Genomic DNA, 21953 nt, shown 5'->3' on the forward strand with positions numbered 1-21953 from the left:
CATTGATTGCACAATGCACACTTGAATTCATAGAAACGATTTCCAAGTAGGGACATCCTGACGAACTCCTGTGTAGGTGGCATCCAGGCACCACACCATTAAGACATCCTTTGGAATAGTCATTGGTGACTGGCACAGGAGCTTTCTAAAATTCACTTCCTCTGGTAGTCACCTGGAGTTACATAAATTGACGTCCAATGATGGGCATACTGAGCAAGTCCTCCGTAACTGAGTGTGGGAGGTGGGACGAGTGGGAACAATTGTGGACATACCAGTAACTCCACGGGATATCGGGTGTTTGCTGGGAACCAACTCTGCGAAATAATGGATAGAAACGACCTTGTCCTGTTGAATTCATCGTCACCCACTGGTATGAATATTGCGTGTGATGACGTCCATCGCTGGTCACTTCTTGATCTGTCGATGTCGTCTCGGGACATTGCGGCGAGATGTGCCACAACAGTAACCGACCAGCTCATCGGTAGTGATCACGTTGTAGTCCAGACCACATACAATAATAGGGCGTCGTGCAATTCATCAAAACGTAGATGGGATTACAGTAAGGCGAACTGGTCAGCCTTCTCGGCTGCTGCGGATTTCCACCTCCAATCCAACTTCGTTCCTATGGGGGAAACTGAAGACCTTCACCGCCATTTCACAAATAGCCTACTTTTAGCGGCGGGAGAGTCGATCCCACGACCGAAAATATCAACGAAAATAGCCGTACCTTGGTGGAACGTGGGATGTACCCGTGCTGTGCGCAGGAAAAGGGCTGCTTACTTGAAAATGAAACGTACGTTTCACATTCGAGACGTGATCGCCTTCAAACGCATGAGAGCCGAATGTCGAAAAACCATCCTTTCTGCTAAACGCAAATGTTGGGAGGATTTTTGTGGTACATTGGACTCCCGTACGCAGATGGCGAAAGTCTGGCACGTTATGAAATCTATGTCGGGAGTGCATACGTTCAATTCCATACCAACGCTGAAGTCGAACGGGTCTATTTCTCAAAATAACAGAACCAAAGCTAATACACTGGCTTCACACTTCGCAAAAACGAGCAGCTCCGACAACTACCCAGCAGGATTTCGTATAACGAAGGCTAACTTTGAAAACACGGTTCATCTTACCGCTGACAACGAACCAGATCGGCACAGGAATTCGATCATAAACATCGAATTCACTCTTGCCGAACTGAATCAAGCTTTGCGTAGCCGAAAATCAACTTCACCCGGGAAGGACTCCATAGGGTATTCGATGTTAAAAAATCTATCATCCTCCGGTCGCACCGATCTTTTGAAACTATACAATGCATCCTGGGAGACGGGGAAATTGCCAGTCTCGTGGAAACATGCCATAGTCTGCCCAATTGCCAAAAAGGGCAAAGATCCTACCTCTGTGGAATCGTACCGTCCTATATCTCTCACGAGTCACATTTGTAAAGTCATGGAAGTAATGGTCACCAATCGATTAAGATGGGATTTGGAGTCAAAAAATCTGATACATCCCTCACAGTCCGGCTTCCGGTGTGGTCGAAGCACCCTGGACCACATACTGCGTCTCCACGACACGATTTACAAGAATATCCATCACCAGCGATCGGTGGTAGCGGTCTTCTTAGACATAAGTCGAGCCTACGATATGGTGTGGCGCCACGCACTTCTGTACAAACTATACCAGCTCGGTATACGCGGACACATGCACCGATGGATTACAAATTTCCTTTCTGACAGAACTTTCCAGGTGACCGTAGGAAACACTCTTTCCGACAGTTATGTACTGCAGAACGGTATACCACAGGGAAGCGTTCTCAGCCCCTTGCTGTTCGCGGTAATGATCAATGATTTACCGAGCTCGTTAGGTCATCGGTCTGAACATGCGGTGTTCGCAGATGACTGCGCTGTTTGGGATAGCGGTCTTCTTATCCAGCCCCTCTTGTCTTCCATTCAATCATCACTCGATGTAATAAGCGACTGGTGTTCCAGATGGGGGTTTACCATCAGCAAGGCAAAGACCGTAGGCATGCTGTTCACGAAGAAAAGGAAAATTCCTCCACTTATCTTGAAAACTGGTGACCATGAACTTGAATTTGTCGACACCTACAAATATTTGGGTATCACGTTTGACAAATTGCTTAACTATAAGCAACATATCGATACGATTTCCAAAAAGTGCTCCAACAGACTGAATCTAATCAGAGTCGTGACTGGTACCACATGGGGAGCGAGTAAAAGACCATTGCTGCAACTTTTCAGGGCGCTGATACGATCACTGATTGACTATGGGTTACCAGCATATTACTTCGCCCCAAAAAAGTATCTGGACAAGTTACGCACCATACGAAATCAAGCTCTCCGCCTCTGCTGTGGAGCAATGCGCAGCACCCCCATTTGTGCACTTGAAGCATCATGTGACGAGCTTCCTCTCCATCTGCGCCACAAACAGCTTAGCCTTAACTATCGCTGTCACCTTAGAGGTTACCAGGCTCACGAACATCCAACATTAGGAGTGCTTGAAGACTCTTGGCAGGAGATATATAGCCTCATGAACCCAAAATTCATTACCTTCAACATCGCCACCAATGTCGAGTCTCTGAATAACCTTGTCTTGGAAAGAAAAAGTCTTCCAAATCTGCCTCCATGGCTGATTCAATCACCTAATATTGATTTAGACCTTGCAAAAATCATTAAAAAAGATATCGCACCTCTGTCGCATAAACCCATAGTCCTGGACTTCATATTCGAACGATATAGGGATGCCACTGAAATATACACTGACGGCTCCAAATCAGCAGAGGGAGCCGGTTTTGCCTTTACCATCCCGTCGCTGATGATAAACTTTTCCCAGTCGTGTTCCACTCTTAAGTCAATCTTCTCCATAGAAGCACAAGCCATTCTCCACGCTCTAAAATGGATCTGCCAGAATGGCTCATACCAACAAACATATCTGATTCTATCGGACAGTCTGAGCGTGCTATCCGCTATGACCAACCTGCAGGCACCGCAAACGCAGAATGTTATATTTGAATGTGGTCGCTTGCTGAATCAAGTGGTTCAGAAAGGCGCCATTGTTGTCCTGGCCTGGGTACCGGGGCATGCTGATATCGGTGGTAATGAATTAGCTGATAAATTGGCTTGGCAAGCTGCCAGGACCAATATCGAAAATACCCCTTCTCAGACGCTTCCAGAAAAAATTAGCCACGCTGAGGCGAAAGCCGAAGTACGTCAATACTGTAGAGCGGGTTGCCAGTGAACTCGGCACCTGGTGAACTCGGCACCTTGAACTCGGCACTTGGTGAACTCGGCACTTGATGAACTCGGCACTTCGTTTTACCGTAGATGCTGTGCGATCTCTATTGTTTCAAGTTTATGACAATACAATGTTCCCCATGACACCAATAAATGTTTCCCATGAACACATCGAAACTTATGAAGGCCAAAATAATCAGTTTTTGCCTTCAAAGAAACGGTTATTATAATTTAACTATATTTTGTTAGAAGGATGTTTCCCTAATGTCACCCTTCACCTTGCTCCTTATAAATTAAATATCGTCCTTCAACTATATTTTATTAGCAGGATGTTTCCCTAATGTCACCCTTCAACCTGCTCCTGACCAGCTACCTGTGACAAAATCACACCTTCCTATAAGTAATCAGCTAATACAAAATCAGTATTGTTGTGTTGTCTATTGAACTTATAAAATCTCTAATAAACCTAACAGTTGAACTTATCAATTACTAATCAACTAATAAATAAAATATATATATATTTTGCACGATTCTTGCATCTCCAAAGAATTGAGGCATGTTTTTTTCATCTTCCTGGTGTAAGAACGATCGACCTTAGTCGTCAAACAGCATAGCTCATCCTCTTTGCGATACACCCTCCAATATTTTATTAGTTGACTCGTCCGAGCATGACATTTCAGAGTTGACCTGAGCAGCGGACACATCGGATAACGACGACTCAATGAGATCATCTTCCTGCAAACGAAATTATAAGTTAAAATCTGATCACTCATATCGAATTAATTAGGACTATTTAACTTACCTGGTTGTTAAGATCGGCTACCGGTAGCGGCCCCACTTCAATCTCAATGGCATCTTCCTGCAAGCAAAATTTAGTTGAAATCTGATCACTCATATCGAATTAATTAGCACTATTCGACTTACCTGGTTGTTAAGATCGGCTACCGGTAGCCGCCCCACTTCAATCTCAACGGCACCTAGCTTCCTGCAAACAAAATTTAGTTAAAATCTGATAGCTCGCATCGAATTAATTAGCACTATTCGACTTACCTGGTTGTAAAGATCGACTACCAGTAGCGGCCCCACTTCAATCTCAACGCATACGTCCAATTGTCCATGTCCATCGCATATATCAATTATTCCCTCTATCCGTCAAATTAGCAATACATGCACCGAGTAGAGTGTAGACCAACACCGACAGACGGCATTGTTGCGTCACAATATAAGCGCCGATTTCACCAGGTGCCGAGTTAAAGGTGCCAAGTTCACCAGGTGCCGAGTTCACTGGCAACCGTAGAGCGACCTGGAACGCCGAATATCAACGAAATGAGCGTGGAGGTCACTATCGAAATTTCCATAGATCATTGACTGATGGCCACTTTCCATCGATGCATCGACATAGGCTTTACGAACGAATAATATTTCGACTTCGTTCAGGCCATTGCCGCCTGAAAGCGCATTTATATAAAATTGGATGTAGCGACACCGACCTATGCGACCATTGTACAGTACCTGATACAGTCGAGCATTTTTTGCTGCACTGCAATCGATATGATTTTCATCGGAACTTTTTAATCGACAGGGCGCGCGAGCTCAAAATCACTGCAACACTCGAAAATCTACTGATCATCCCCGAAATGTTATCCCATGTTGCAGAATTTGTTATATCTTGTGGTACTTACTTGTAAATCGGTTATTGACCATATTTTGGTAAATCGCTCATTCTAGTCCGTGACGCACCTGGCCTTACAGGCGAAAAGCGTCACTCATCTTTTCATCAATAATAATAATAATAATAACAGTACAATATGCGATATTTAGCACTGAAGCAGGTGCGCGAGAAAGTAGCTTGCTAACCAATTTGTGGTTGCTATGCGACCTAGTCACGTGATCGAAGTCCTGCAAAAGGCCTATTCTCTCCGTCATAGTACTGTTCAGCCACTGTTAGCAGCTGGGCATGCGAGGTTTGTTTGATGTCTTTTACGGAAGCCGAATTGTTGTGGAGAAATGATCGACATCTTGGCGAGGAAAGAAGGTAGGCGGGAGAGGAGCACTTTTTCGAACACAATTCCAATGTAACAGACCTACGTCTGTAGTTGATCACACACAATTCAACAACTGCTGCAGAGACTTTATTATACGTCTGTCCGCCGAAGCGGTCAGAAGCAAAAGAGGAAGTGAAAGCACGATGCGATAATACTACAACTGACGTAAGGGGCAGTATAGAGCACGGCTGCGACACTATTCCCCATCAAACTTGAGAAGTGCCTATAAAAGCACTCTCACAAACTACAATAAAAAAAAAGCAACATCAAAACCGACAAGTTCAAAATCACCAACAAAATCGCAAACATCCGCATGACCGCATCACATTAGCAGAACACTAACCCTAAACTAACATCAGTGAACAATTCCCTAAACTAAAACCCTAACAACGCCGCGCCACATCAACGGGAGAGTCACATGCTCCATCCCCTCTTCATGACATCGGACCGGGAGAGTCACAAGCTCCATCCCCTCCACGCGCGCTTACATCAGTTCCGCCAGTGAAACAGTCATTACGAAGTGAAGCCATCAGTCAAGTCTTCAAACTTCTCATATCGATGCAAAACTGCTTCTTCAATCGGTTCAAATAGCCAATGCCGAAATTGAATTTCCGCCCCTCTTTCAGCATACCGGTACTGTCCAGGAATCTTCAGAATTGCAGCCAAATTAATGAAGTATCGTTTTTAGCGTGCTCGCCATTGTAACAGACCTACGTCTGTAGTTGATCACACACAATTCAACAACTGCTGCAGAGACTTTATTATACGTCCGTCCGCCGAAGCGGTCAGAAGCAAAAGAGGAAGTGAAAGCACGATGCGATAATACTACAACTGACGTAAGGGGCAGTATAGAGCACGGCTGCCACACCAATACACGGTAGACCAGGGATGGGCAAACTTTTGAGCTCACGACCCGCATTCAACATCCGAATCCATTCGCGGGCCGCACTAAATAAAATTGGGATTATAAACCAAAACGCAATATTGATATTTGATTATATAGTGTGGACATGAAGATATGTGTCAAGCCAAACATTGCTTTGATGATATCGTACATGCGTCAGAAACATATATAGTGGCGAGATTTCATAGGCTGGCGGACCTCAATAACCAATTTGCCCGATTCTTAGAACAGGATTGAAATTTAAATCTGTGAGAAGTGATCTGTTCATAGATTTACTAATTCCACTTTTGGTTCAGTTCCGGGACACACAATGCTGACAGCATCATGACCATGTCAGCTTCTACTATGTGTAGATAAAATATATATAGCCCAGTGGCGGCTCGTCCTATAGGGCAACTGGGGCATTGCCCCACCTAAAATTCTGTTCAATAACAATTCTTCACCATTTATAGACGCACACCTATCTATATAGACCGAAATCACAGCGAAAATCGTATACTTCTTGTCCTTTCGCTTGCAAATGCCCATATATAGCGAAGTCTGTGCGAAAATCGAATTCTCTTCTGTGTTTTCGCTTTGCGAATGCCTAGCCGGGGCTTGCCCCGGTAGCGCTCATAACAAGCTTTCACTGTCTATTCTCTCAAAGCCGCGCACAATAAAGAAACGGTGATTTACTCTCTCCTATTCATAAAATTACCGAGCAACCGGGGCACGATAGCTCTGTGCCCTTAAGGTGTGATGTAACAATCGTATCTATAGCTGAACTCTGTTACCGTCATCTGCGTTTAGTCGACCTTTGCTGGTATAGGTCGATTTTAATGGGGTTTCACACCATGAAAACTCTTGAAACTTGTTCTGTCATGTCGTGATGGTGGTATTTAACACTGCCACAAGTTTCAGGGTTCTACTTAAAGTTTAGGGTAGTAATTCCGTTTCCGAAGTTGAGTGTGTGCTGATCCGTCATGTATCGCAAACAGATTTTACTCAAAAGTCGGTATTGGTATCCATTGGTTTTGACGATGTTCAATACCGAGATCGGTTATGACATTTGGCACGGAAAGTCTTAATGTTAGTATCGAACGCTGTACCAAGTTTTAAGTTTGTCACTGAACTGTGTTAGTGGTAATTTGGCTTCCTAATTCGAGTGAAAGCTGACTAATCATTTATCGCTAACAGATTATACGCAAAGCCGGTATTGGTCTCTATTGATTTTAACGATGCTCCTTACCTAGATCCGTCATAAGCTTTTGCACGGTATGTCTTGATTTTAGTATCGAACGCTGTGCCAAGTCTCAAGGTTGACACTCAATGATTAGGGCAGTAATTTCGTTATCAAGGTCGAGTGTGGTAAAGATGTGCTCCGATCTGACACTTTAGCCTACAACACATTGCGGATTTCACGCAAAAGCCGGTGTATCTGCAGTAACGTTAACAGAGATGATGATATCATTCTCAGTTTGCATTCAAATATTTACTTTGATATTATATTCTCCAATGTCAATTTCACCGTGAAATTGTGGCCTTCAAGCCATTTGATTACAACCCCCTGTCAAGCGCGATAGTTATTTCGTTTTCGATGGCGGCTAACAGCTGATCACTTGATCAGCCTATTCCTCAGTAAATTTTACGCAAAATTCGGTGTTGGTCTGTTCGCATTAATTTTGACAGTGTACCATACTGAAAAGAGCCATGAGGCCACTTCTCGATAATGTCATGTAACAGTGTACCAAGTTTAAGGCTTTCATCCACGTATTTATTCGGTAATATATTTTCCAAAGGCGATTTCGCAGCAGACCTATAAGACAGTAATAAAAACGTATGTGTCGTGTTACAGTCTCCAGTTTCAAGGCCAAAATCTCTTATGCTGTACCGACTACCGAGACCAAATTTCCGAGGCTGCTATTCTTAGTTCTTTAGAATGATGTTTTGGATTCAATAGGACAGGCCCAATCTATGAGATAACAATTGCGTATCTGTCCGAATTCGTTGACCTTTCCAATTAGGCTTACGCTATCTCTCGAGTTATAGTCATTTCCATTTCTGCAGATAATTAGTCAGGTCTAATGCGAACATGAACCGTGTTGAATCTTTGTTCCGTACGCCGTCTACGCAGTTACCACACTTCAAGTCACAGCTCACCAGCAGACCTCTCGTGGCACATACGTTAAAATCACTGTTGCCGGGAAATTCATGTTACCGTACCATCATTAAGTTAATTGTTTACGTTGGAAAACGCCATTGTGACGTCATCTTGATAAAAGTCGCTTGCAGCCCTTGCCCCACCACCCGATATTGTCACGAGCCGCCACTGATATAGCCTACCCCCATTCTATGCATACAGACAACGAATCCACGTAAGACACGCTCGAATCGTTTTTTATAAGCACATCACTGAAATAATTAAAAATGTGGTGGCCAATCTGAAATCCCACTGGTGATCAAAATTATGTCAATCTTATTGCAGCTATCCCGCTGTGATATTAAGTATTTACCTTAGATAAGTGGTTCTCCAACTTTTTAAGACACGCCCCACCCCCCTTGTGATGGTGAAAGATTTCGCACCCCCTTATCGTCATATCACAAAACGCAACCAGGATGCTATGCAAACCTAACGGGTAGTTTGATGGCGTGGATGGTTACGACTGTGGATGAGAGGTTTTTCAACATGTAATTCAGACTAAATACAGAGCAATAACTGCTATGAATTGGATGTAAATCACGCGAAGCGCGAACAAATTCTTCAGTTGAGCTCAGCTTCGCGCCCCCTTTAGAATTATCATGGTGAAATATACTAAGAAAAAGTTAATCAAGTCCCTGCATTAATTCGATTTTTAGTACGCATTTTATCAATATTAAAAAAAATTCTTTCGACGAGTAGTTTGCCCACCCCTGCGGTAGACAGATATACAGGCCGTGTTATTTTTGGCATATGCCAAAACTGCCAAAAATAACTTATTTTTGGCATTTTTTGATTTTTATTTTTGGCAGTTTTGGCATCGTCCTCTAAATAGATAGTTTCAGCCTCGAATAAGTCACAATAACGCTTTATTTGGGCTAGTTTGTCAAAAGACACCACATAATGTGCAGCATCCACGTATAATCAGTGCCAACAAACAATAAGAAGAAGAAAAAACCTAACGATTTCATAGGTTGATAATATCAAACGAAACCACAAAATGAGCAGTAGGCTATCCATCGTAGTCGGTGCCAGTAAGCAAAAAAAGACAGAAAAGCCTAACAAACACGCTCAACAGCTGATTGTTACAGCTGTTGAATAGACTTAAATCGTTTGCACTGTAACAGTGCTTCCGAACTCAGGTCAGCTAAGTTTCTCCTAAATTCATTTCTCGCCCGGCGAATCTGGGAAATATCGGCTTCAACAGTAGCCGTTGAGGGAAACAATGTTGCCAGTCATCCACAAAAGGTTTTCAGAGCTTCAAAATCTTTGGAGGGCCGAACCGGCTTCCATGCATCATGAAAAGAGATCACTTCGCCAGTGCCATCGATCTCATCGCGGAAAGAATTTTCTTCCTGATCCTTTCCCAGAAGTTTCCTGCGTTGTCTCTCAACACATTCTATTAAGTAGGCCGACTATCATTTCTCCTTCAGTCTACCGATATATTTTCGGAGGACTTTTGTCACTTCAGGTGCCTTTAATATTACCAACTCGCATGGAAGAGTCCTGGGAAGGTTAGCTTGTTTAAGAACATTGACGAAACAAGACTGTCTGGCAAAACGAGACTATGCAGCTCAGAAATAGCCAGACAGTTTGTTGCGTCACAATGTTCAACTCGGTTACAATGCAAAAATCGTGGTTGATTTTGGGGGTTCCAGTTCCATGAGCAGAATATAATTTATATTTTAATAATCAGTACTGCGGCAGCTTCTCATTGATACCCGTTTTATCAAATTTACCGCTCAACAAGCCGGTCAAAAATGGTCGTAAAATTGCCTTTAGACAAATGGAAAGTATGACGTAAACCAAATGCAGTCAGCCGTTCAATCTCGCTGTGCCCACACCATTTAGGATACCATGCTTTCACCCCTAATGGGTGGGCTGAACCCAGATTAAGAAACCTGCCTTTCACAAACGCTTTTCTCGCTTGTAACGCGGTCCTGTTAACACAACACCGTGAACGAAATACACTATTTCGCAGGCCGTGTTATTTTTGGCATATGCCAAAAATTGCTTATTTTTGGCATTTTCAAATTTTTATTTTTGGCAGTTTTGGCATCCGGCTCCTGAAATGCCAAAAATAACACGGCCTGCAGATATAGGTCGGTAGTTGGTGACAACATAACTCAACGATACATTAGTTCCATCTCCGGCTTTGTAAACCGGGACAACTCTGACAGTTTTCAGATAATTTGGGTAAACTCACCATTTTCTATCATGAAATTGAAAAATGGCAATGAGATGGCCGATGTGTAGGCTAATCAGTTAAACCAGGCTGAAATTAGATCATTTCCAACTGCCTTATTGGATTTAAGTTCATGAATTGCAGGTGGAAGTTGCAGGCTCGAGTAGGATGGATTGGGATACCGATATAACATCAGGTCTGGCCGACGCAGGTTTCGAAATAGACGAGGCTATATTAGGCCCTACATTGCAAAAATATTCATTGAAGTAATTTGAGATGGCCGCAGGATCTGTCAGATTGTCCTCGGTAGTCGAGTTCGTGATTTGCGAGACAGGCCTGGGGCGTTTTTTTCTGGAGCAAGATCAATTTAATTCTTGACCAGGTTTTGTGAGTGTTTTTCTTATGTTTGTTGAAGAATTTCGCGTTAGCCTTCGCTTTTGCCTTGGAGATATGATGGGCGATGAGATTTCTGAAGCGTCGAAATCTTTCTCGTTCGTCTTGTGAGGTGTTCGTGGTATCGAGTCTGTGTTCTGTAATGCCACCGGTTCCGTTTTCGGATCAATAGCACCAACTTTGAAGACATCCACGGTATCCTGTTCTTATAGTGTTCAATTTGCGACGACTTCGTGAGATGCGTTGAAGAGGTGCAAATTTATCGATCAGCGCTTTGATGGTGAACTTGAACTCCCTAAATTGAGCGTCAAAGTTGCTTTTTGTGATGTTAGGGAGAGTAGACGGATTAAAGAGATTGAACGCGGCCTCGTTGAGGCTTGAGGGCATCTTCGTAAACGGAAGCAGGATGTCTGCTGAAGTGATGAGATTCAGCGTGTATGCGTCGTTGACATAATAAGCAGCCGATATAATAGTGGTTACTGGTCATGACTTATTTTAGCAGATATAACTAACGGGAATATTTCTTTGTCAATCACGTTCGAATAAAAGTGATCAATTAAAGTGCTTGATTTAGCGGTGATTCTCGTGGGCTGCATGATCAATTGACAGAGACCAACGGTGTTGGAGTATGGATTCGATCTGCTGTTGAGAAGATATATATTATTATTACCCATACTGAAGCAGATCTTGTTTGCACTCTTGATTTTATCCATGCTGTTTTCCATTGCCTCGGTGAATTCGGCGATTTTGTTTTTGCTATTAGGATGGCGGTATAATACTGCAACGAGAATGATTTGTGCTTGCCGATCGGGTGGTCTATTTCCAGCCGCAATTCTTCGCATTGATCAATATTCAGGTTGTATTCCGAACAGATTTTGTAAGATATGTAGGCTAATCGTCTATGTGAACACCAACTCCGCCGTAGGTTTCGGGCGCTGGGGTATATTCGAAGTTGTAGCCCGATATATTTACGTTCTCTGAGGGTTCATTCGGAAAATTGATTTCTGAGATTGATACAAAGGTGGGAGTACTTTCCAAGTCAGAGACCAAATTATGAAGATAGGCACAATGTGCGCCTTTATTCCATTCAAGCCCTCCCAAATTGGTAGGCTATGTATGAAGGAGCTTTGTTTCTCAATAGGAAGTTTTGACAGGAATGATGACGTTTCTTCAATCGATATACTGACGCATTGTTCGACCAGTGGAAAAGTACAGATACAGATATTGCTATCCATGTTGTTATTCAGTGCGGGGATGGTATCTGTTCAACTATTGAAGGCATAACACAGATATCCATCTCATGGGTACTAATTATGCGTTCGTTTTTGTGCACCAAAACTATACGCACCATTGGAGATAATCCTGTTAACTTCCAGTTGGAGGGAATTACAATGCGGGCGATGGAAACAGCAACAGTCGAATTTGTCAATGTGACTTACACAAACCTTATGATGCGAACTTCAGATAGATGTAAGATCCAAATTGCTAATAACTGTCCAATGATAGCTCCCGATATAACAGTGGCAATTTGATACCATAAAGTCCTGCAACCGCGACCTTTTGATTCCGTATTTCGTGGCTCTAAATCCGATTCGCTAATTGGTAGGGCCATTTAAAGTCATTAAAGTCATATTTTTTCTATGCATCAGTAAGTCGTTAAATCAATTTTAACGCAAAAGCCGCATCCCTAGGAGGTATATTAAGAAAGTTATGAAGTCATAAAAAGTCATATTTTCCTGGTTATGTCATAAATGAGCTTTTTAAGTTATATAGTCATATTTTTGAGTTATAAAGTCATGTATACTTCATATAAAAAGTACCAATTTAAGCGGTGAAGCAATTATAAGCACTAAGAAAGTACGGCAGTTACTCGTTGGGGTAGCTGGTTGAATGCTGCTCAATATTAGGCCGAGAGACTTCCACACGTGAAAGAAATAGTCAATGCATATAGGAAGATGAAGGAGTTATTATAAAGAGCGTCAAAAATTCAGTCAACGATCAGAAATTGACTAGTCAGTTAACAGAAATAAGCCTCCACTATAACAATATTTGAAACTTAATACTCAAAATGGAAAGTTGTATGTAGACCACCATGAACGAGGCCCATCATGTTGATATAATGCCCTTGATTTCGGCAAAGATCCGCCTGAGCTCAAAAATTACATTAAGAAGCAATGAGACAAAAACGATGTGAAACAAATTATAGAGCTACACATACAAAACATTTGTGCAGCACTTTATGCAAAACTGCAGAAGTGTCAACCCCCATCAGCGTCTGTGGAGCGCTTATTTTCCTTACTACAGTAATTTTACGTCCAAATCGTAACTTTAAAGACTCTAACATTCCACTATACTAGAACAGTTCTACAACAGTGGTTTAAAATAAAAAAATGGATGTCTATTACTGTTATGTTGCGTATGTTTTACTCTTTGGTTCCGTGAGTGACGTTGTTCGCATGTAAAAATACATGATTATCACATAAAGTCATACAAAGTCCTATTTTCCGAAAAATGATGTCATATTATTGATTTTTAAGGTCATATAAAAATAGCCCTACTAATTGCCCGTAAAATATTTGCGTTTTCCCACTCCCAGCGTTGCGGGTGTATCAGATCAATTGGTGAAAATCTACCTACTGTATCTTTATTGAATATATACACTTCTTGTCTTCAAAATCCTGTCTTTTGAAACTAATACAACTGCATATCTTGAGAGCGATGAAATCACGTCCGCTCTCCTCGCCGTCTGCTCCCTCCCCTCTGCGAATTGCTCTTAGCTAGTCAGTCTGATTTATTTTCTCCATGAAGTCACGCCATTGAAAAACAAGTCGACATATGAAACGGTGATTAATAATGAATCCGAAATAATGGACAAAGCATCCCACACACGGACAGTACACAGAATACTCCAGTATGAGTCCTCGCTGCAGCACATTTCAAAGTCTATCAATCAATCGTCAGAATATATTTTCATCTGCACAAGACACACGCTCACAATGTACAATGCGATATACAAGACTCACAATGCGATGTAATGAACAGATAGGGGGATGCCAAACGACCAACCAACCAGTTATGGTCTCTTGAAGTGGTATCCACCTCGACCTAGTGCCCGATGTCACGGTCTTCTTCGATGTTATTCTTTATTCGTCGGTTCTTTTTAGAAGCCATTTCTTGCTATTTGTCTTTCTTTATCGGGTCTTTTTTTCCGCAGTAAGAACAACGACACGAGGGACGAGGAGCCAGAATAACCTCCGGCGCCGGGAATCGAACCAATGCCGCCTGCCTGCTTTCGTAATAATTGCTCGCAGCAGGTTTCTGTAGATCTAGGTCAATGTAGGGTTGCCATACGTCCCGAATTTCACTGTTTAAAATGCGTCCGGGAGGAAATGCTGAAAGATGCCCAAATGTCCGGAATTTTGAAGGCTTGGAAGGAGCTAAATTTTATTGTAAATCAACATTAGCAATAGACCTATCTTATTCTTGAAATTTTTCTTCACATGTATTAATTTTAGAATGAGTACCCATGTACTTGTAAAAACTACAATAGAAATTAATTAAAATAACTATCATTTACCGTAATGATACTCATTGTAATCGCAATTTGACAGAACCGTATATTCCTATAGTTTCGGTAAGGCCGTTTGGATGCTTTAGGTAAAGATTGTGGTTCTCAAGCTTGGAGTAGGTTGCCCTTTTCGGGGGATCGCGAATATGTTAAACTTAATCAGCTTTTAACGTAGGCCGTGGGTAAGTCTGGGCAAAGGTGCTGGCCATTTTTTTTAGTAATCAGCTTACCAAATTTTGAGGTTGGCTACGGAACGTTTTCAAATTGAAAATGGGGTCGCGGCCATAAAGGTTTGGAAGCTACCGGACCTACAATACACCCTGCTAATGCCGGTAGGCATTTCGGCCCATTAATAGCCTGGGCTGAAAGAGGGTGAAAAATTTATAGTGATATATGGAAGAACCAATATTATTGACACAATTCATCCACATATTTAACAACCAGATGCACATAGAAACCTGATGCATATAGTAAGCCCTCTAGAACAGTGGTCGGGAACCTTTTTTGCCAGAAGAGCCATATTGGCCCTATTTTTTCCATCTCAACTCCCGAAGAGCCATACATGCCAATCAACTGTTACGTCACAATTGGAAATTCGTTACGTCATGGTAGCACTACTTCGAGCTCACTACATGGGATTCCTCGTGTGCGCCACATTAATATAAACTGGTATTTGTTGGTCGAAAATAAAGCTCGAAACGAGAGGTAAGACGCAGACGGGCCAAGCCTCACCAACGATATCGCAATTCATGGTAAGTAGCTTAGAATTTATTATAACTGATATTAATCGAATGTGACTGTCACACTGATTTCAAAAATCTAAATCAGGGGTGGGCAAACTTTTGAGCTCGCGGGCCGCATTCAACATCTGAATCCATTCGCGGGCCGCACTATGTAAAATTGGGATTATAAACCAAAACGCAATATTGATATTTGATTATATAGTGAGGACATGAAGATAATGTATGGGCTTATTTAAACCAAGCCAAACACTGCTTTGATGATATCGTACACGCGTCGGAAACATATAGTGGCGAGATTTCATAGGCCGGCGGACCTCAATAACCAATTTGTCAAAACTATAGAGATGAAAGTCAGTTGGGCCGATTCTTAGAACAGGATTGAAATTTAAATCTGTGAGCAGCGATCTGTTCATAGGTTTACTAATTCCACTTTTGGTTTAGTTCCAGGACACACAATGCTGACAGCATCATAACTGTTAGCTTCAAACACGCTACTACAATGTGTAGATAAAATATAAATACCCCAATTCTATGCATAAAGACAACAAATCTACCTAAGACACCCCAGAATCGTTTTCTATAAGCACAACACTGAAATAACTATAAATGGAGTGGCCAATCTGAAATCCCACTCGTGATCCCAAGTATGTCAATCTCGTTGCAACTATCCCTCTATGATATTAAGTATCTACCCAAGATCAGTGATCCTCAAACTTTTTAAGACACGCCCCACCCCATGTTGATGGTGGAAGATTTCGCGCCCCCTTATCGTGATATCACAAAACGCAACCAGGATGCTAGCAAACCTAACGGGTAGGTAGATGGCATGGAAGGTTATCACTATGGATGAGAGATTTTTAATTATGTAATTCACATTAAATACAGAGCAATAAGTTTGAAGTGGATGTAAATGGCGCGGAGCGCGAAAAGTTTTTTTCAGTTGAGCTCAGCTTCGCGTCCCCCTTCAGATGCTTTCACGCCTTCAAGGGGGGCGCGCCCACCAGTTTGAGAACCCCTGTCTGAGAATTATCATGGTGAAATATGCTAAGAAAAAGTTAATCAAGTCCCTGCATTATTTCGATTTTTAGTAGCCTACGCATTTTATCAATATCTTAAAAAAGTTTCTTTAGACTCTCGCGGGCCGCACAGAACGGTGTTGCGGGCCGTAGTTTGCCCACCTCTGATCTAAATACTTATCGACTTCTCCATTCTCAAAGTATTCGGCGGTAACATAACGTTGCGCTACACGCATACATTTGATACTACACAGTACGTGGAGAAAATGGAACGTGGATAGCTATGGCGTTGTCCGTAATTCGCGTTTGTAATTGTGAATGTCACATCCACAACTGTTCATTTCGCGCCGTAGATCAGGAAGACAATGTGTATTTGAAAATTGCGTTTTGAAATGGGCGTTGCCATGCCTGTTCTTTAATTCAACGTATCGCACAATTCATGGTTTCGATTCGGATCCATCGCCAGGAGGTTTAAGTCGCCAGTGATTTCGATGGCGTGGGCTCGAATCCCATCGCTGCTACCACGTCAGGATACAGAGCCTGTACCCCCTGTTACACCACGAAACGATGCCGCTGCACGATAAACGTTTATTACAGAAGAGACATCCTAACAGCACGAGTAGTCGTTATATAAGGCAACTAAATAAACGGCGCAATCAGAGAACTAATCATTAGCCTGCCAATTAACAGGTACCGAGGTTCGGCTCCAATATAACACAAACAATACTGGCGCCTAGAATTCGCTAGTGATATTGGCCGCCGGCGTGACAGTAACTTAAATTTGATGATTTTGAAGAGAGGGGGTCCGAGCCCTTACCATGAAGACGGCATTCTCTTTACCTCTCAAAAACATGTTTATACTGCCACGAGAATAATTATTTTGGTCGTGATGAAAATTTACGAACAAGTCGCTGCAATATTGATCAATTTAGTACAAAAATAGATATCTGGCAAAGAGTCACATCTTATACCCAAAAGAGCCATATATGGCTCGCGAGCCATAGGTTCCCGACCACTGCTCTAGAAGTTGCATCGATCACCCTATCGTGGGCCTCAGACCAGTGTTTTCTGGGGTGGGAGTTGGTTTAAAGTGTTGTTTCGGTCCTGGCTACAACACGCAACAGTCACATATGTGCTCCGACCTAATATAGTATAGCAGGGCTGTCAAACACACGTCATACATTTCATCCTGCCCGTGTAGAAGTCTGTAGAAAACCAAATGAGAATACGGACCGTAGCAATCAGCAGCAGAACTCAAATTAGAGATGGCCTAATAGTCTGTAAATCGATAGGCAAAGCATTTTCAGTCTGACGTTATATGTGTTCATACCTACGTTTGAACCCCGCTAGGGGGCGCTAAAGAGCATCAGGAAATTGGGCCACAAAATATGGTAACCCTAGGTTATTGCCGCCACGCGTCCTCAGTTTTAATCAATATGATATTTACCAACCGTCTGCTAAGATTCTGACTGTAGCAATCGCGTTGTGAGCCAGCCATGCACGACAGTGCCCGAAGAAGTTGAAGTATGATATGACTTTTGGCCAACCCCACACAAACGGAAATAGAAACTGTGTGGAATTATTTGGCACTACATATAAATATAGATCCATTGGTTCATTTATTTGCCGTTTTAAATTGAGGCCCTTTACCATTTCACGGAAGCCCAGGCGAGACCTTCGAGGGGAGCGATGGGTTATCGCTTTGGTGTATGAAGTTTTGCGGAAAAATTTCCGCATTGCGTTATTTTGTTGCTGCGTACAGGAAAAACTACACAACACGTTTGCAGGACCGCATAAAACAGCATTCCCAATGTCCATAGATTTACTAGAACACGCGCATCACGCTCGCATAAAGCTCATCCTTCTTGATTCATGCCTAGGGTTGCATTTAAAACAAAAATCAATTTTTCACAAACATGTTTAAAACAATGCCCTTGTTTAAAACATTTTTAAACCATGACGTCACGAATATTCAATTGTGACGCCATAGTGGATTAACATTGACAATTGAAAATATAGGACAAATATTGTTCCTTTGATGAAATATCTGTACCATAGCTGTTGAACCGGCTATTTTGAGGTCTCGAACCATCCCATATCGATATACGTCGTTTATATCGGGTGGTAATTGTCCTTAGGCTCATACAACAGGTGTTTCGGAAAGCATTTACGCAATTATGGCATAATTTTACAACTAATAAAAACACAATTATTTTTTAAAGGCCTTTGTTTAAAACACTATTTAAAACATGTTTTAAACAAAGTGTTTTAAAACACCGTTTGTGTTAAATGGAACCCTATACAATCGGCCAATCATCGTATTCTTGGCAATTCCGCTGTTTGCAATTGAAGGGAGTACTAGAATTGAGACCTTGGCTTTCTACAAACACCGTGGAAAGGTAATTTACTATTGTATTATTCACGCTTGACACGAAAAAAATCACATTTTCAAATATTTGAATAAAATTGATTTTGTGCCGGTCGTAATTCTTTTAATTAATGAGTTATGGACATCAGGCGAGAGGATGCATCATGACATCGTAAAACTGTCGGTTTATAATATTGCAGCTAGTGGACCTTTGGCATGTTACAATTTATGTAGAATATTTTAAAATCTACTGAAGATTGATCTGATATCAGAGCATTTGAGCGATGTAGCCTAATCCTGGTTTTGATATAGTCGTGATAAGTATAGGCTATTGTTACTGTCATTGCCAAAGTCAAATTAATTCAGCGTTAGATTTTGCCTTCGATTAATTTTATTGGAACATATCAATATTAACTTAAATATAATCATTATTTGAGCCATAATAGCATTGCTTCTTAACCTTTTTAGCGATCGTACCCCTTGTGCTTCCAATGAGATTTCTCGTAGCCCCTGTCCATTTTCAACACAATTTCTGATGTTACCTATATTAAAATCAGAAAGCCCATTCACACAAAATCGCGCGTAGCGCGAAGACTATTTTCAGTTGAATAAATTGGCCAGGAAAATATTCCACAGCATATAGGGGGGCTAATTCCACAATGCATCTCGTACACCCTGATGTGGTGCTTCGTACCCCGATGGGGTCTACGGACTCTGATTAAGTTCTTATATCTGAAAAAGATATATGGCACGTTAATATATTGTTGAATACTTGAAATTCCAAAATGCCGTCGTGGGCCGCACAAAATGCTCTCGCGGGCCGCGTGTTTGAGACCTCTGGTATAAAACATGTTTTAAACAGTGTTTCAAACTACCACTTTTTAAAATGCAACCCTACTCATGCCGTGAAGCTTTATTCAAAACAGGCAAAGGTCAATAATTCGGCCATTGGAAAACATTTGTTGGATGATCCTGTTTGTGAGAATAATTACACTGGTCGACCAGATCAATTTTTTTAGTGGGAACATCTCGGAGTCGTTTCAGGGGTTTTCAAGGTATCACAATCACATTAGTTTTACCATATCGACTCTGGTTTACAAGCTACGCATACCCCTAAAAGCGCACAAATTACTCTATTTACCAAGGGTTACCATGCGTCCTCCTGTGGCATACCACTCATTGATTACTCTATTACCCCGATTGATTACTATTACCCTCGGTGATTCGCGTGGTAGCCTATACCTGCTATTATGTGTCACTCCGATGTCAGTCGGCTTTAGTCACCGTCCGAGGAGCAGTCGCTTTTTTCTCTTCGTCGGACGAGCATCGACGTGTTTTAGTTGTTTTAATGAAATAGTAATGCTGGTGTTGTACTATGTCTTACGGAGCCGCGGGCCTATGAGAACGCGCGCCCACGATCAGAGCACGCTATACTCCTTCAGGAGGATTTGTCATCCTTTTTCGGGTTTTTGAAAGTGATGCCCAATAAATGTGCTCATTTTTGGCAATTTGTCCTCCTTTACAGCTTTTAGAGCTAATATAGTGGACAGATTGTAGTGAGAATGGGCATAAATGACGCTAAATAGGAAATTCGTCGTTCGAACGAAAGTGACGACCTTTATTTGAGTCAACCAACCGCAAAGTCGGGAAAAATGTATTATTTTCAGAATTTTACCCCACAATCCCGAGTCTGAAAAATTTTGAAAAAGTGTCCTCCTTTCCCAATTCCAAAATATGGTAACCCTAATTTACTCCCTAAACTCATTTGGTAGAAAGTAAATCGTAGCTTTTTTATTTTTATATTGCGCATAACTAGATTGACTATGGAAAACCTTCATGTCATCTTCAGTTATTCAACCAATATCAACATGACCTGATGTGAGATCTTTTTTTGTCGAAAAACAGTTTGTAAAGCCTAAAAATTGAACTTTTGCGAAACGGAAATATATTTTCCCCTGTATAAATTGGTCATTCTACCAAAATAAAAGAAGAGTCTGAAGCTATCAGGTGTGTCCTTGAATAGCTTAACTATACACAATACTCGGTTGCGTCTCGTCTCTTTTGGATGGTAAATGGACAATTTTCTGCTGGGTCAGCAAAATGGGTATACCTATAGTATCCCTACCGAACGAAAAGCTTGAAGCCAGTATCGTTGATGGACCTCCGATTCTAATACGTATGAAAGATTCTAATTTCATATTTAGAAATGAGCTTACTGCATGGAATTCCTTCTAGGAAGTAGTAAATAAAACTTTTTGGAAGATCACAAAGCACCCAACTACAAACAGGTGGTCCGAAAATTGGTATCTGCACATGGGAAACATGGAGAAAACACGAGCATTAAAGTCCACTTCCTGTTCAGTCGTCGTGATATATTTCCTGATCATCTTGGTGATGTGAGTGAAGAGAAAGGGTTAAAAATTCACCAAGACATCAAAAGAACGAAAGAAGGATATAAGGGCAGAGGGGATGAACTGAACATGTTATGGAAAACTATTGCTGGAACCTTTCGAGAGGTTGCACTAAATTGCTTAAAACCGAAAATCATACAAGAAACAAGTTTGTTTCAAGATAAATTATTAATATTATAATCCGACTGATTATTTTGAATTTACAATAGGTGGTTGACATAAAACTGATTGAATTAATGCAACGTTATTTGAGTATTTAGGTAGATGCTTATATATATGATTGTAGTTTATTTATGTACATAATATCCGTGAAAATCTCCAACTATGATAAATCCAATACCCCTAAATATAATGATGTCGCTGTATTTTGATTCAAAACAGTCTTCAGTGTGTAAAAATAACAAGTGGATTGAATTTTTGAACTTTATTATACGGCTGAGCCGTTCTTTTTATCTGGCCTAGCACCTGCAGCGGAAATATGAGATTTTATTCAAAATAGCCCCATGGATTATCTCCATATACAGAGCCATTCTGAAAAAAAAACCAAGGTCATATTCAGAATCAGTGCCCTTCAGAACCCCCAAACTACTCTAACTTTGTATGCCTGAAATTATGTGTTGACCAGTATTATCGAGACGACGGATTTCTCGTTGTCGGGAGAGGCAGCCGTTCACTCTTTCATTTGGGTGCCACGGAACCGCGTCTCTTATCAAAATACGTTAACCACCAAGTCTGCGCCATTCGTGTACCATTCAAAATAGTACATTGAACATAAGCGCTCTCTCCACCCCGATTATTCGAAACTTCCTGCCGATAACGTTATATTTTGTGCTACGATTGTTGATATACAAGATATTTTCCGATTCTCTACTAGTTGCTGGCGATTAACCGTGACG

At 41.6% G+C, this 21953-nt stretch overlaps 2 long non-coding RNA genes across 2 annotated transcripts in view; one reads left to right on the forward strand and one right to left on the reverse strand.

Annotated features, from left to right (window-relative positions):
- The window catches only part of LOC145448503 (uncharacterized), a 224735-nt gene that overhangs the window by 3598 nt on the left and 199184 nt on the right, over positions 1–21953 (forward strand). The window lies entirely within an intron of this gene.
- LOC145448725 (uncharacterized) lies at positions 3845–17131 on the reverse strand. Its single transcript, XR_013918007.1, has 5 exons — positions 17096–17131; positions 4299–4315; positions 4173–4233; positions 4051–4107; positions 3845–3983 (listed from the first exon to the last, which is right to left on the reverse strand). It is a non-coding gene; the product is annotated as an uncharacterized LOC145448725 (long non-coding RNA).

The sequence above is a fragment of the Botryllus schlosseri genome, chromosome 10 (genome assembly GCF_051294905.1).
Source record: "Botryllus schlosseri isolate E-star chromosome 10, Bs_hap1, whole genome shotgun sequence".
Classification (NCBI taxonomy): Eukaryota; Metazoa; Chordata; class Ascidiacea; order Stolidobranchia; family Styelidae; genus Botryllus; species Botryllus schlosseri.